General features: G+C 41.8%; 1 protein-coding gene and 1 long non-coding RNA gene across 10 annotated transcripts in view; one reads left to right on the forward strand and one right to left on the reverse strand.

Moving 5' to 3' along the window:
* Positions 1–16,751, forward strand: part of PCDH9 (protocadherin 9) — a 776,382-nt gene that overhangs the window by 756,723 nt on the left and 2,908 nt on the right. The window lies entirely within an intron of this gene.
* LOC309531771 lies at positions 7,990–16,330 on the reverse strand. Its single transcript, XR_014219443.1, has 3 exons — positions 16,209–16,330; positions 10,071–10,194; positions 7,990–8,280 (listed from the first exon to the last, which is right to left on the reverse strand). It is a non-coding gene; the product is annotated as an uncharacterized lncRNA (long non-coding RNA).

Genomic DNA, 16,751 nt, shown 5'->3' on the forward strand with positions numbered 1-16,751 from the left:
CAGACACTCCACATGTCTCTATTTTCCAGGGACATCCCAGATTTACAGAAGCCGTCCCGGTTTCTGATTTGATACCAGAATGTAGCGGATGTGCCTATTTTCATGGGAGAAATGTTGGAGGATATGGAGTTATCCGACTCCTGAGCCATCTGAAGGCAGCCCTGTGTAGGGAAGTTTTTAATGCTTAATGTTTTAGCATGTTTTTATATATGTTGGAAGCTGCCCAGAGTGGCAACCCAATCAGATGGGTGAGGTATAAATAGTAAAATTCTTATTCTTATTATGGAATAGGATGTCCCTATTTTCAGCAGAGGGTATGTTGGTGTCATGATGGTGGGACTTGCCCTTCCTCTGATAGAGCAAGTGGGGAGGCCATTTTGCTGAACATTTTCCAGGGCCTACAATTCCCTAACAGTTCAAGAGCTGCTCAAAAAAGAAAAATTCCTCTCAAAATTGACAGGAATTTTTTCCCCTAGAGAAATTTCAGCTCAGTTGGATGTTCCCTGCTGGATTTCCCCTAACATTTTTTACTCAAGTCCTTCTTTCCCCTAATTGTCTTCTCTGACTCATTGCATGAGGAACCAGGCAGCAGTTCCATCATATCCTTTCTGCAGGAGTCTTTTTTAAAAATGCTATCTTCTTACAAAAGCAATGATAATAGGGGTTGCTTTCAAACCCACTCTTGAAAGGCCTATGTGGTTTCCTTGAGCTTTCTTATTCATATGTGAGCTAAGGGAATTCAGGTTTTCTTTGACATATTGCTGCCAAATACTTACTAAGTTTGTTGTTTGTTTGTTTGTTTGCCCCTAATTGTTTCAGAAGTGTTTAATTAGCACTGAAAATAATGCACATTTAATGTGTGGAAGGAATGTGTTTCTTTGTTCAGAATGCCATTTAATATTTCCAACTGCAAGTGCTTTCAAGAAAGCCTTTCTTATGGCCTTTAATCTTTCAGTCACCACCCATCTTCCAATGTCAGCAAATGGGATAGAAAAAGAACCTGACTGCTGCTTTGTTTTTCTCTTAGTAGAGGGCAAACAGTGATATTTCTATCCAGTGCATTCATCTCTGAGCAGCTGAAAATATACAGGGTTTTTATTGATTAGAACATACAGGTTGAACCAAGACATTGAAACCTGAAAGGAAATCATGTATAATGCTGCCTCTTCCTTCCAGTTTTAAGGTTGAAATTCCACTCTACACCTTCCAAACATCAAAGGACTCCTCCATCTCATCAACCTCTGAATCCAAATTAGGAATTTCAATGGGGGGGGGAATGACTGACAGTGGAATGAGATTACATAAAATGGTGCTATTGTATTTGCCTTCAGAACTGCAATGTCTTCCCAAGACTGATTACTCTACAGGGCTTTATCCTGCTTGAAAAAAATTGGCATGTTGTCCAAACTGTTTCAACTTCCTTGAAATTCTCAAGTATTTCTCCTATGTGGAAACTGCAGATTTGCTTCCCATGACACATCAGGCAAATACAGTGGTACCTCTGGTTAAGAACTTAATTCGTTCTGGAGGTCCGTTGTTAACCTGAAACTGTTCTGAACCTGAAGCACCACTTTAGCTAATGGGGCCTCCTGCTGCCGCCAGAGCACGGTTTCTGTTGTCATCCTGAAGAAAAGTTCTTAACCCGAGGTACTATTTCTAGGTTTGGAGAGTCTGTACCTGAAGCGTCTGTAACCTGAGGTACCACTGTACTGTACACAGAATGCCTTCTTGAAATTCCCACACTATTTGTGGGCAGCCAGATTTGGGGCAGCCATTTCGCCTAAGTTGTTAAGGGGGAAGACAAATCCTCCAGCAGTTTCTTAGCATTGGGGCTCACCATTAGCAACGGACAGCCTTTTCCCCCTCTCAAACAAGGCTTCTCTCTCTCTCTCTCTCTCTCTCTCTCTCTCTCTCTCTCTCTCTCTCTAGCAATTTGTGATAATGAAGTTCTGCACCACACATTCATCTGAGAAGTGAAAATCAGGACAGTTTTATCAGAATTAACACAGATGGGATATTTGTGTAATGTACGATGCAGTGTGTGCCACATTTCCCTGACACAAACCTACTCCTTCAAAAATAAAAAACCAGAATCCTATGGTCACTGGGAAAGCATCCATAGGATATATTGGGTGTCCCACTCTGTGACACCAGAAAGCAAGCCCACACATTGCAGAGAGATTTTGGGTGCCTCCCTTCTTGCAACCAAAGAAAGCTTCAGCTCCCTGATGTTGGTGATGTTGGTTCTTTGCATTGGTATGGTTGAAAAAGATTCAAAACCATCAAAGCTACCCAGCACACTCCAAATCTCTCTCTTTCTCTCTCTCATCCCCTGCCCATTTCCCCACAGTGGTTAGAGGAGTGCAACAGTGACCCTCCCCTCTTAATTCTGCCCTGTCATTGAAAGCCTAACCAGAGTTTGTATAACATGGTTCAACCATATTTAGGATTGCAGCCAGTTTTGCAACACCTTAAACTCTACAACATGTATTATTGCATAAACTTCATTGAAAAAACTTGTTTTCTTCTTATTCTTTAAAGTGCTACAAGATTATTTTGTTTGCTTGCTTTTGCTGTAACACTAACAGATGAACCCGGCTGCCTCCAGGGCTTTTTTTCTAAGGGTAATCAAGGGTACGCAGTGCCTGCAACTTTTTTTTCCTAGAAAAAAAGTACTGCCCACTACTATGTTTGGAAAAGCGGTCTTTGAAAAATAAGTAGATGTTGCTGATATCATCATCAGTACAGTCATACCTCAGGTTACAGATGCTTCAGGTTGCACATTTTCAGGTTGCACACTGTGCCGAACCCAGAAGTACCAAAATGGGTTACTTCTGGGTTTTGGTGCTTGCACAGAAGCGCTAAATCATATTTTGTGCATGCGCAGAAGCACCGAATTGCGACCCACTCGTATGCAGATGAGGCACTGCAGGTTGCGAACGCTGCGGGTTGCGAACATGCCTCCCATACAGATCACATTTACAACTTGAGCGTCCAATGTATTTCAAAAAGCCCCAGCAACCACATGACTGCCAGATAATGAAGTGATCCTTACGCTAGTCTGGCCTGTTCCAATGTTGTTTTACTTACTGGGTGCACCTGAGATATTTCTATCCTCTTAAGAGTTTTTAGGGTCAGAATCAGGAATGTCTGTTCTTACTGTAATTTTATATACACTGTGATATAAAGAACTTCATCATATACGTAAAAAGAGAGTTAGATTAGGGGGTGTTGAGGTACATATAATTTATGGGAGCCCTTTAAAAAAAAATCAAACTGTTACTGTTATTGCAGGCCAAATGTCATGCTGTTTTATAGCTGGAAAGAAATACTGAGCTAAAATAACAAGAAATAAAAGTCTAAGTGTATAGAGACTGACTTCAGCTCATAATAATAGGAATTTCTAAATTTAACTCTATAATGGTCCCTTAACAATGATGTCCAACAGATCATTTTAGTGTATTCATCACTGATTGCGTATGATTAGGTCTAAATCATTTTGAGGCTCTGGAAGTTGATGATTAATCCATTAATTCTGCCAGTGAATGGATAATCATCAGTTTAAATTTGGCAATTAATTTTTTCACAACTTCACTTTTAGATTAGTCTGTCTCTTAAGGGTGACATTGTTGGCATAAGACAAAGAGCTATTTGAAGGGGGCACAAGTTTGGAATTAAAAAAATATTATTATTATTTTAAAGATTTGTATAATCACACTATTGTGAACAGTAGGCAGCGGGAAATATCTGTAAAACATAACTAGCATCTTGATTTTTTAAATATAACATGGAGCTTGTATGAAACATAAATTACTGCTTAAAATCCATAGAAAGTATCTCCTGTTTTCCCAAATTGCATTTCCAAACGTTTTTCTCAACTGTTTCTTTCTTTGTAGTCATCTGGAAAACAGGTTTCATCAAGTTAAAATTGGTTTAGTTCATGGTTTCTGAGGTTTTATGTATGCTATCCACTGTTGTTTTTTCAAGGTAAATATATATGAGAACAGTGTAATAGGAAATGCTGACTCACTGCTTATGGGGAAATCTCAATGTGATTTTTAAAAAGTAGCAGGTCTGGCTGATGCTTCAATTGCCAACTTATTGCAGTTGAAACAGCTTGGCCTATGGAGCTCTTTGAGGACCTAAATATTGGGTGGTATTCAACTAACATTTATGCAGAGTAGTTGCATTGAAATCAATGGACCTAACATAGCGGGCAATCCTACGGCAAGATCCACTGGGGTGAGCAGTTTAGGATTCAGGAGATCTCCAGTTGAGCCAGCTGTGATCTGATAAATGTAGCAATAAATCCAGGTTTGCCCCATCTTGTACATTCATGGTTTCCTTTACAAATCTTATTTAAAAACCGCCCAGTCCTTTTGGGTTAGGTAAGAATGTGCCTTTGGTTCTCATTCTAATCACATTTCATTGGAAGCAAGTCCCATTAAAATCTATGAGATTTTTTTTTGGCACTTGTTTGCCTTCATTGGCAGTAGGTGCAAATGAAGTCATTCACACAAGTGTTCACCTCAAATTAATTACCAGATGCTTCATGTGTAATTTAAACTCATGCTTGGTAGCTACCCTATGGTTGCTAAGAACCTGCAGTGCACTTCATCCACTGAGCACTGTGACCAAATCAAAAATATGAAGGGTGAGAAATAAAGATAGTCAGAGAACATCAAAGGGGTTCTTAAGGCATGTTTCACGGTTGGAAAAAGAGAGAGTTCAACCAGAAGATCCATGGCTCTCTGCACATCAGGACTGAAAATGTGAAGATAAAAGAGTGTTCATCAGGACAGCAGTAGGAAACTGTTAGTTTTCAAGGTGGGAAAATATGTGTACTAATATAGAAGTTTTTGCATGTAACTTTTTAAAGGTATGAGTAGTCCTGTTCTAGTCAGTGGAACTATTCATAATCATAAAGCCACTGAGGTGCACAGGTGTTTGAGGGAATTAGAGATGCTGATGAACTCAGTGGAGGTAGCACTGCCTTCCTTGACATTGATGTAATGTCATCCATTCAGCAGGGCTGGATTTTAGCTCCCTTGAAGCATTTTAAAATAGAAAATAGCTGAAGTATATCCAATGTCTCAATAAAACTCCTGAAATGCAATTTTGGCTGGAAAGAAAGAGACAATCCTTTTTTTTTTAAGAAAAGAGAGTTGAAAGTGATACGACTAAAGCAATGTTGCCCTTGGTTTAGTCACACATTCCTTTGTCTCACTGTCATCTTTGGTAAAACAGGTTTAGCAGGTTTTTAAAATTATTCACTGAAGGGAACTGTGCATGTAGAACACGATGTTTATTGCCCTCATTACACTCTATTTTGGATCTTGTCTTTGTGACAATTTCCCTGCCCTTTTCCTAATCTTACTTTCACTACATTTCTGTGAGATAGACTAGTTTGAGAAGGAGTGGCTTGCCCACGGCCACACAGCCAGTTTTATTAGCTAAGTGGGGATCTGAATTTGAACTTGGGCCTGTCCAGTCCTTGTCTAGCACTATTAAATAGTATATTACATTGGCACTTGCCAGAGTCAACTTAAGTGAAGTTGCTGCCTGGTGAGCCTACAATAAGAACTGTGGTTGGTGTGAGGCAAGGAAGACCAGAACATTCTGTGTCCGTTTTTTGATCTTGGTATTGCAGTCTGGGAATTTCCTGCGGGTACTACTTGCATAGGTCAGGTGTCAAGTTCATTTCTTGAAGTTTGAACTACAATACAACTACTATGTAGAGTCCATCTTTCTTTCTTTCTTTCTTTCTTTCTTTCTTCTTTTCTTTTCCTTTTTCTTTTCGGGAGTGTGATTTAAACCCATGAGCCAGTTGGCAATCACAGAACAATTTCCCATGACTTAAATCCTTTCTTCACCTCACTCCCTTGAAGCAGAAATGTATGCTGTCCACCATATAACAGCAGAGTACCCAACATAGTTGGGGGGGGAGAGATTTTATGTTGGGGTCTCTGAAGGCCAGGGAAAATCACCTGGCTGGACCAGGGATTAGCCAACCTGCCTTAAAGAATGATTCTGAGATGTGGGGGAGCAGAATAATATGCTAATCTTATGGGCCTAGAAAGTGTTGGATCCCTAGACAGCATCTTAAAATGCAGAGAAATCACCTTGCCAACAAAGGTCTGTATAGTCAAAGCCATGGTTTTCCCAGTAGTGGTGTATGAAAGTGAGAGCTGGACCATAAAGAAGGCTGAACACTGAAGAATTGATGCTTTTGAATTATGGTGCTGGAGGAGACTCTTGAGAGTCCCATGGACTGCAGGAAGATCAAACCTATCCGTTCTGACGGAAATCAGCACTGAGTGCTCACTGGAAGGACAGATCCTGAAGCTGAGGCTCCAATACTTTGGCCACCTCATGAGAAGAGAAGACTCCCTGGAAAAGACCCTGATGTTGGGAAAGATGGAGGGCACAAGGAGAAGGGGACGACAGAGGACAAGATGGTTGCACAGTGTTCTCGAAGCTACCAGCATGAGTTTGACCAAACTGCAGTGGAAGACAGGACGGCCTGGCATGCTCTGGTCCATGGGGTCATGAAGAGTCAGACACGACTAAATGACTAAACAACAACAACAGAAAGTGTTGGATCTCTTCCTCAATGGATCCTCTTCCTCCATGGATCTCTTCCTCTATGGATCAGAGAGAGATCCAACGTTGGATTTCTGCTGCTGTGACAACTTCTGCAGCTTTTGTCGTACTGATGTTGAAATCTGTATACATACTGCAGGAAGTTGGCTTTAACAAATTGATACACTTTAAATATATGTGAAATAACATGGAAATTTACACAACAGGTGATTGTTGCTTTTTAGAACATCTTAGGACAAATGAATGTCTAAGCAACATATGCAACAAAATCTATCATACTTATTTTATAATTTAAGAAAATAGCAAAGATCACTTAGTCTATCCCAGATGCAGTGATTTTTTTCTAGAAAAATAGGTGTCGGTACTCACCATGAAATTGCTACAGCAAGCACCACCCTTTTTAACAGCAACAAAAAAGGTGCAGGTATTGCATACCCATGGGTACCTGCTGAAAAAAAGCACTGCCCAGATGTAAGGTGATCAGTTCTATCTTCTTGATCAGCTTAAAGCTGCAGGCATCCACAGTAGCTTTCAGGGCAAATGCAATTGAGACGTGCAAGGTGTTCACACCATGGCAGTCCAGGGGTGCAAAGTGGTAGTGATTCCAATACTTGTGTAGTGTGGAAGGTATGGTTAGGCAACAACTGGACTATAGTAGTTTCTGCAGACACTGACACCTGCATGTCTATTACCCAAAAGCTTCTAGATCAGGTCCACCATCCCTCAGACCTTGTGGGGGGGCCGGACTACATTTTGAAAAAAAGATGAACAAATTCCTATGCCCCACAAATAACCCAGAGATGCATTTTAAAGAAAAGCACACATTCTACTCATGTAAAAACACGCTGATTCCTGGACCGTCCGCGGGCTGGATTGAGAAGGAATTTGGGCCGCATCCAGCCCCCGGGTCTTAGGTTGCCTTCTTCCTCTTTGGCGAACACTTGTAGCTGAGTATGTTTGTCATCCATAATCACGGTTTTAACAAGGAGTCTGTAAGTGACTGCCCTGTTCTAGAGAGTGAACAGGGACCCACCATCCTGCCCCCTTAACTTTTCCAGTCAGTGAAGGAAGTATGGCACCACTTCCATCTGCAGCATTCAGAAATATTCAGTACGTCTATTGGATGACCAAATAGTTCTCAGTGTTTAGTCTAGATTGTTCTGCATTTCTCTCAGCAAAAAGCATAAGCAAACTCAATAAATTTCTATTCATTTTATCTCCCTAGCAGCTGGCTAAAACATCTCAACTAAATAACAGAAAATATGTGTTAATAAAGTGGATATTAATCCAGTGCTGTGGGTGCTCTGCTTTTATTAGCAAATATGTCAAATGCAGAAGGTTCATTTCAATCCCTTGCATAAATTTTTTAAAAATTTATTTGGAAAAGATGGGGAATGCGACAAAAATGCTAATTTGGAAAAGACAGAATTAGTTGTGGTAATGTTCTCCTCAGCAGTAGCTTCAGCAGTTAAAAAGATGGATGAGGTCCACGCCGTGAAATAGAAGGTACGGATTTACAAAGATGTGCTGGTATCTGTTCTTTTTGAGCTATAAAGTCTGTCTAAATAACCATGTTCTCCCGGGGAGAGAATCTGCTGCTTTGGCTGCCTGTGTGTTGTATTTGGACCATCTCCATCTCCAAATGTTGACGTTTCGTCTGTGACCGAAGAATAAAATCTGTGGGAGAGATGTGTAAAACTGTAATCCCCATTTATTTGCTAACAAAAGGTTTTGCAGAATCCTGCTTGGTTTCTCCTCCGCCACTTTTTCCAAGGTGACTGCCTGCTTCTAGAACATGACACTGATATTCCGCCCGTGAACTAAACTTCTTTTCATAGTGGTATTTTTAATTTGGAGTATGGAAAAAGTGCTAGTGGATTTGCCCTCAGCCTTTGCCTCTCATGCATATTAATCATGCACAACGACATAGGATGGGACCTAGAATAAATATTAATAATAACAATGAAGTTGAAGAAGAGGTGGCAGGATTAGACTCAGAGGCCTCCCCTCCCTAAGTTCTGCTGTGTCAAGCTGCCACAACTTGTGACCCTCCAAGTTGCATTAAGCCCACCAGTCATTTACTAAGAATTACGCACACACCCCATGATTTTCTGCAGATCTTGGGCTTTCCTGGACCTCGGCCAACATAAATGCCTCACCCCGGCTCAGTTGGTGGAACTTAAACAAATGGAATTAAAGGCAGCATAAGTCCCGAAATGAGGCCTGGTGGGGGCAGGACAGGGATAAACTGCCACATATTCTAATCTCCATTCATCTTGACCACGTGACCCAGGGCCCGATCCTCAAAGCACAGGTCGACACTCATCTGCCAGCTCAGCCAGCAGCCACCTCTCTCAAAAGCTTCCAAACAGAGTTTGGAATACAGGCAAACTCTCAGCTTAAGATGGGCTTACATTCTGGGGATAGCACGTAAAGCCAAAAACGTGTCTAGTCAAAACACACTGGGTTCAACGACAGGTGGGATTGCCAAAGTCTTTTTCCCTCAGATGCCTGTCCTCTTTCATATGCCAAGTGCATAAAGCTGAATGTGTAGCCAGTCATTTGAACCCTGGGGCAAGTAGGCGGAGCTTGAGAGGGGAGGGGGGGAGCAGGCTTCACTCTAGTCCAGGGGTCGGCAAGGTTTACCTCGCCTGGGCCGGTTCACTCCCATGGAGATTGCTCTGTGGGCCAGATTGCATCTGTGCAGACGCGATTTTCGGCATCTGCGCATGTGCGATTTCCAGTGCCGCAAAGCAAGTCCATGCTTCATGGTGTGCCGGTTTAGTGCAGCACGTGGGGACTCACCGAGTGGGTTGCTCGATTTGGGGGTGGATCATGGGCCATTTAAACGACCCCTGTGGGCCGCTTGTGGCCCATGAGCCGCAGGTTGTCGACCCCTGCTCTAGTCCGCCCTCAGCCTATAAAAGCTGGCTGTGCCCAACAGCAGTCAGCCAAAGAACATCCTTCCCACCCTATTTAGTTATGCTATGATTATGTCTTCCAACCTTTTCCTTCCTAGGTTTATGTGTTATTGGCTTTGCTGTGGTTCTATACTGGTTCCCATATTTGGAGCTGGGAAGGAATATGCCTGCAAACAGACTGGCCCTGTTGGAGGTTTTGCCTTCTGCATAGCAATAGTCACAGCTTTGGCAGATAAAGGCAATGGAATCCTTAGTCTAACATCTCATGGGGGTGAAGTGGTGCCTAACCCCCACCTCAGAGCAAGGCACCCCATTAGAGGGGTCTAGTTGGAGGTCTGTGCCCAAAATCCAAGGCATGCAGATGGACTTAGGAGGGCCCTACATGAAGACCTGCATCTCGCAGAGGACCCATGTCATGCTTCAGCCATCCACCCGCGAGTCTCAAAGGGATTTACACCCAAAGCCTGAGCCAACCAAGATCTGGACTCAATAAAGTTGTGGCCAGTTTTTAAATCCCAGCACGTTGTCCTTGTCTAGTTTGCTAACCTTTTCAGACTAGGCGTTGCTTCAGGTCACTGCTAGTGGGTCCCCAATATCCACCATCACACCACCTCCACTTTTAATTTGAATATCACCTTCCTATATTGCTGAACACAAGGTTGCTTAGAAGCTAAAGGAATACAAATCTAATCCAATACAAATAGGTCATAATAATAAAAAACGACTTTTGCTACCTTCCGGTCACAGCTGTATGGAATTATACGGCTGTTTGTATCCAGGATGTGCTATTTTTTTGAGTGGGATTTATTTGGGGGCAGGAGAGAGCTGGTAATGTTGAGGTCTTGACTCTTCCTGAGTCAAAGGATAATTATCCAGCCTTTGAGCAAAAGGCCTTTGAAGCAGGAGGTGGAAATGCGGTCGGTCAGCTTGCCAGAAGCTACTCACTAATTGCGGCAGTGAGTTAATCAATGGAATAAGAGTTTAGCTTCTGGGTATAATAAAATGAGATAAAAGACCACTCAGAATTTCCACCATTAGGAAAGAGCAGGCACTTGACTGGCACAGATTATTCTCTTGTCTTCCACCTGCCTGCTTTTGAGGCAACATGAATGTGAGGCTGCCTGACAGCTATTAACAGAATAAAAACACAACAACAAAAGGCATTATTTTTGAGCACAATCAGATATAAATATTTACAAAGGCAATTTTAAGGAGTTCTTGCTTATGTTCGACTGTGTTTGCCTTCAAAATATTTAAATTTGGAGACAGATGGCTTGTACAGTTTTATCAGCACTTGCGTCATTATATATTCAAGCAGCCAAGACTGATAACCAGATTTATTCTGGATTGTTTGGAGAACAAATAATTTGGGGGTGGGTGGGGGAAAGATGATGTTGGGAGGGGAGGAGAATTCAATGAAATACTTCAGCGTGTGGGAGGAAAAAAAACTCGATACAGAGATCTCAGTGACGTTTTTATGAAGAAAAGGGAAACAAATTAATGTAATTATAAAATTAAAAGCAGCAGGAACAGCTTTAAAGTGGTGTCATTGTATGTGGTGATGAAACAACTTCAGAAAATTGGGAGAAAGCCATTGTTTGGTGACAGTGCAGGGAAGAAATAATTACCATTAAGTCAACATTATGCTTTCTTCTTTGTGCAAAGGAATTAAAAAAACAAAGCCAAAAAACCAAGGCTGTGTGCATTCCAGAAAGCATCCTTTCTCATCTTACTTAGTCCACTCATGATCATAATTTCTCACTTCATCTTACAGTGCCGACCAGGAACAGATTTGAGATGGAAGGGGCAGTGTAATTAGAGCAGAAAGGATGAACTCACCCTGGATGGGAAGATGCCAGTTGCAAAGCGTCTCCTTTTGCATCAAGGAGGCTTTAGCTTTTGGTCTCTGGTATCACTAGTTAAAAAGTCTTTGGTACAGTAGAGACACTGGGAAAACTCTTGCTTGAGACTGCCAGCTGGAGTAGCTTGCAACGGGCAAGACTGACCAGTTCTCTGCCTTAGTCCATGGCAGGTTCATATGTGCATGGCTTTGCTCTTTCCTCCAACGAGGCTTGTGTCTGAGTAACCGTGAAACAAGTTTGGTTGCCAAAAGGCCCTTGCAGTGTTGCTGATGGTTCATTGTTATGTTCCAGGGTAGAGACTGTGTGTGTGTGTGTGTGTGTGTGTGTGTGTGAGAGAGAGAGAGAGAGAGAGAGAGAGAGAACCTGTTTCTCTTGGCTGTAGCTCCTAGAAATTTATGAAATAAAGCCTAGAACAGGCATGCCCAAACTTGGCCCTCCAGCTATTTTGGGACTACAATTCCCATCATCCCTAGCTAACAGGACCAGTGGTCAGGGATGATGGGAATTGTAGTCCCAAAACAGCTGGAGGGCCAAGTTTGGCCATGCCTGGCCTAGATAACATGACCAACACATTCTGTATCCTGTGGATCTGTATTGTAACGTGGGCAGAATCAATACTCGTTTGGAAACCAGGATAAACTTGATGATTCACAGCTTAATGTATGACTTGACTCTATTTGGAAGACTGAAATGATTTTTTAAAGAAAATCTGTGGTGGTTTATTCAGATGGACAAGTTATCACTTTATGGATACTTGAGTGCTTAGCCTTTAGTTCTGCGTGCTCTAGCAGCCTCCTTTGTAACAGTCTCTCTCTCACACACTAAAAAGCGTCCTCCTCACCCCCTCAGAAAAGCAGCAGCGCATGGGGTGGATAGGGAGCCATCAGTCCTCTATTTGATGGTGTCCTTGATTTGAAACAGTTGCTGGGTCCAGTCAGGTTTAAGGCTGAAGAGGGACCTGGAAATTGTGCGATGGGTCAGTGTGTCTGGCTGTTAACCAGAATGTTGGTAATTCAACCCCCCCCCCCCCGCCCCCCGGGAAGGTTGTGAGCAGTATTGCTGCATCACAGGTCATGGGACTCAATGGCCCTTCCAACTCCACAATTCTGTGATTCTATTATTCTGTGAAATTCAGCATCTGGACAGTAGATCAAACAAGTACACAGGCCAGTCTTCCCCACTATGGCAAGATATACTAATTTCTTTTGAAATTACAGTCATTGTTTCTCAATATGCATCTATAGATAGAAATTATCTCATGCAAACCTGTGCCAGACCCTCAAAGTGTCCCTATTTTCCAGGGACATCCCTGATTTAGAGAAATCATCCCGGTTTCTGATTTGATCCCGGAATGTCCCCCTTTCCTTTAGGATGGCCCTGATTTCATTGGAGAAATGTTGGAGGGTATGGAGTTATCTGCCTCCAGAGCTATCTGAAGGCAATCCTGTATAGGGAAGGGTGTTTTTTTTTTAATGTTTAATGTTTTATTATGTTTTTATATATGTTGGAAGCTGCCCCGAGTGGCTGGGGCAACCCAGTAAGTATGGGGTATAAATAGAAAAATTATCATTATGGAATGGGATGTCCCTATTTTAATTGGAGAAACCTTGGAGGACATGTCTTTGTGATATGTGTCACCTCCAAAAGGAGGAAATACAAGTGGCAACCTTAGGCTGGTGAATGGTGCTTTACTTTCTAATGGGACTCATATAAGCAAATATACCCCCTTATTATACCAAGTGCTTCAATTTTCAACTAAAATATTACTATATTTCACCCACCCACCCCATTCCAGAGATGATGCACACACAATATTTTGAAGGTTTCCCCTTCCCTCAATAACTGTAGCAATGGGGGGTGGGGACTGAAAATTCCCCATCTGCCACTAGAGAGGGTTGCTGCTGTGAAACATTTCTGTTGCATAAGGCTAGGCAATGCACAGTTAGCACTAACCAGAGTTAACACTGATGCAGCGTTAGCAAAAGAAATGTTTCTGATATTGGCTGGATGTCCCCAGTATTGTAATTGACGGGGGAGCAGGGAGTGAAGAAAAATATACATCTACTTAAAATGGGTTGCTCCAGGCACATCCCTGAGAATATGTGCAGATAATGCATTTCATCACCAAGAATATGCATTTAAATCGCTCTTCTGACAAACAGTTCCAAAGCCCCATATAAACTTTACCAACTTATCAGCTAGCAAAGCTTGCATAAACCCTACACCAAAATTAAGTGCCTTAGATCTCGGGAGCTGTTACTGAGGAAAGCAAACTAAATGAGAAATAAATCTCTCAAGAGACTAATTTGACATGGCTTAAAGGGCCACAAGCATATTTTCATTCTGACTTAAAAACGGCTTATTACTCATTTAAAGCCCAAACGAAAATAGATGTTAGTTGTGTTTGAACTTGAGTTTAGTTTGTTTAGCTTCTGGATGAGGTCATGAAACATGCAAGTTTGGTGCTGAGGATTTCCATTCATTCCACTGAAAGCTTCGAAATGGAGCCGTGTCTATTTCACGAAATGTGTCAGTTTATCATGAACGAGGGCGATGGGCTTTCTTCCTCCTCCTCCTCCTCCTCTTCTTCCCTCTTTATTGTGCATTGAAAGATTTAATCCCTGCCAAACTATTCCCTTTTGGGTCAGCAAGATAGGATTGTATTATTGTTCAGGCAGAAAAAAATGAGAAAACCTAATTAAAAGCAAATTGCTGTTGTCAGCAGAAAAGAAAATAATCAGCGTTTAACCTATAGATTAACCTTTTGAAATGTTAACAATATGCTGGAAATACTCCCTTTTACTAGCTGCTTCCCCCCTCCCTCTGTGAAATACCTGTGTCAGATTATAGCAGGGAGGACTCAAAGACACAAGGAAAGGCCAGGGAGGAGTTATAACATAAAGAATTTTTTTTTCCATTAAAATTCAGGGATTCAAATGTAAAGCTCAGGATTTTAGACCTTCTTTTAAAAAATAAGTGAAACTTCCAGACCCAAATTTTTGTATGTTTTTAATGCCATTTCCTTTAATTTGTTTTTGTGGGAGGCAGGTTATTAGGTTGTTTTTGTTTTACTATGCATTTTGTATTTTTGTCTTGTGAATTGCCCTGGGATCTTTGGATGAAGGGTGGTATACAAATTTAATAAATAATAGTGATAATTATAATAATTTATTTCAGGCTATACCTACTTGTCTTCTTGGGTTTAACACAAGTGAATTTAATAAAAAATAAATTTATTTTACCTCCCTTATTCGATTAGGTTGCTTCTGCCATTCTGGGCAGCTTTTAAAACTAAACATCACACATTAAAGGCTTCCCAAAACAGGGCTGCCTTCAGATGAAAAGTCGTCATTGTTTATTTCCTTGACATCTGATAGAGGGCGTTCCACAGGGTGGGTGCCACTGCCAAGAAGGCCCTCTGCCTGGTTCCTTGTAACCTCACTTCTCATAGTGAGGGAACCACTAAAAGGCCTTCAGAGCTGGACCTCAGTGTTTGGGCTGAATGATGGGTGTGGTGTGGAAATGCTCCTTCAGGAATACAAGGCTGAGGTCAGCACCGACACTTTGAACTGTGCTCGGAAGCGCAAAATGAGGCACATGAAGCCAGGACTCTTTCCCCCCCTTAAACACGCTTGGTGCTGTCGGATTACCCTCAGTTGAACATCTGTTGATATGCTCATTGTGTAATGCTGTACAGAAGGTTCTGCAAACCAGAATCACCAAGGAGTGCATCTGTATGCAAATCCCCAGGGACTTTTTGCCAGTCTTTAGTGAAGAAGCTCATTTGAAGTTGTACCTAAGTCATACTTGAGAGCAGACCCAATGTTGTCTTAACTAACTTAAGCGCATTGATTTTAATGGGGCTATTCTTAGTATGATTAGGTCAAAAACGACTGCTGGCTTCCCTTGAAATTACTTGTCTGTTTCCCTCAATAAAAAGGCCAAATTTGCTCTAGTATAAAACTGGTAGCAGCTTACAGAATGTAGGGACTCTCCCCCCCCCCCGCCCAATTTCTGCCAGCCAATCCTCCTGGTTTCCATACTTGGGATTCCATAAAGTCATTTCCCCCCTCTTTTTTTGCTGATGTGACAGTGATCAGATGCTCTTTCTGAGTTTTCGTCTTCTCTGCTTTGAGTTGCCCTTTAAAGCACTTTTGACTACAGCCTTCCTGACTATCAGTTAACTTTGTGCTCCAAATAAATCAGTAATTTCCTTCCTATCACCTTCCTGTCACTTGATTTTAATCAAGAAACAATTGACTGTCTGTACACACGGTAATGAAAGCAACTTTGTTTCTTTAGGAACAAGAGAAAGAATAGCCTTAAAGAAATTGCCTTTGCTGTTGGTAATTTGCAACTGAAATATATATATTTAGAATCTTGTGAGTGAGTTGATTGATAACACTGAAAAATACAGAGCTAAGTCAGTTTCGATGGTGCCTATTTGCATTCCTTGGTTTCTCACCATATCCACACTGGTCAGATCAATAACTCATCCGCAGTTTGACTCCACTGAGAAACATGTAGAGAAAAGGCGTGGGTCTGCACTGGTGGTAATGTGTGTCAGAACTTATTATGTGAATTTGTTGGCTGGCTGGCATTTCCTGCTTGAGTTTGAAAAAAATGCAACAAGGCTTTTACATTATGTTCCCACTTGAGAGGCTTTGAATTTATTTATTTTAAAAGGTAGAGTACCTATTATGTGTACCCTTTGCACACACATGGGCTTGGCACAGAACGTGTGGAGGTTGGGGGAGCTTGTAGCTTTGATATTAAAAAAAAAGTCTGTAGCTGAAACACATTATCTGTCAGATCTACTTACATTAGATTCACGCTTTGAACATACAGGCCACAGCCATTCTGGACACGTCCAATTGACACGTGATTGTTGACATGTGGGTCCTTTTGACAGAATATGGTTCTATCTAACCGTCCTAAGCAAGAAATTCAGGATGGATTGGGATGTGGGAGAAACTGTGTTCTGCTCGCATTTTCATGCAAATCTACACAATTCACGCTTTCTAAAACAACGCTCACACCAATATGCAGCTATTATTAAAAAACGGACTTGTACAGTGACCTCTCTAACTAATAAAAAGAAATGCATTTTTTTAAATAAAAAAACACTTCTCTGTTTTCATGCTTCCAGAAAATCTTTCCATTAAGTAGGTCAGATAAATGGACTGAGACACTGTTAGTGGGCGGTTCCCTAGACTGGGTGGATGGTAGGCTGCCTGATCTTGATGTGGTTACACTCCCTCTGAAACCGCAAATGTGTAGCTTAAGGGTAAGCCAGGAACCCTTGCTGTCATGACTGCCTGACCTGCCAATGCAGAGTGTTGCTGCTAGTTCCCAAAAGGGGGAG

Source organism: Podarcis vaucheri (genome assembly GCF_965113315.1).
Source record: "Podarcis vaucheri genome assembly, chromosome: 4".
Lineage (NCBI taxonomy): Eukaryota > Metazoa > Chordata > Lepidosauria > Squamata > Lacertidae > Podarcis > Podarcis vaucheri.